We start from the raw sequence: 581 nt of genomic DNA, 5'->3' as shown, positions 1-581 counted from the left end.
AAGAGTGTCCCATTTACCATTCAATTAACTCTTTGACTGTGCATAGCTTCTTTTCTTTTAATGAAGAAAGGCTTTAAGCTGCTCAGGCTTGTTTTGATCTTTAAATAAAGCTGTAGACTGATCGAAACTTTTTCTCATTTTCAGCTTGCATGCAAGATCAAAAGGGGTGTTATAGTTTCTTGCTTAAACTCATTTTCTTTGACCCTTTTCTTCTCCCTCTTTGTTTTCAGTCACAAGGGACAAATTGTTCATGGCATGCTTTTCCAGAAAACATCAGTTACTTATAGACTAGTCTGCTTATTTGTTTCTTGGTCTCTCAAGTTTTTAATATATTTGCTGAGTATAAGCAGTAGAATTGTCTTTTATAACTGAGTTTTGAAATATGTAATTAAAACCAGATCTTTCCAGACCTTTTGTACAAAGTCCTTTTCATTTTAAGAGCATAAATAATGATTTTTCTCACTGGAAAAAAAATTAAAAGTTATTTAAAGTTCTTTATCTTTTTATGACCTGAAATGATTGCTTCAGTTGCTATAAGGCATCCTTTGGGAATTTTTGGAAGAATGTTAAAAGGGCTGAGA

The sequence above is a fragment of the Antrostomus carolinensis genome, unplaced genomic scaffold, assembly GCF_000700745.2.
Source record: "Antrostomus carolinensis isolate BGI_N321 unplaced genomic scaffold, ASM70074v2 scaffold16433, whole genome shotgun sequence".
Lineage (NCBI taxonomy): Eukaryota > Metazoa > Chordata > Aves > Caprimulgiformes > Caprimulgidae > Antrostomus > Antrostomus carolinensis.
This window is presented reverse-complemented; position numbering follows the sequence as displayed.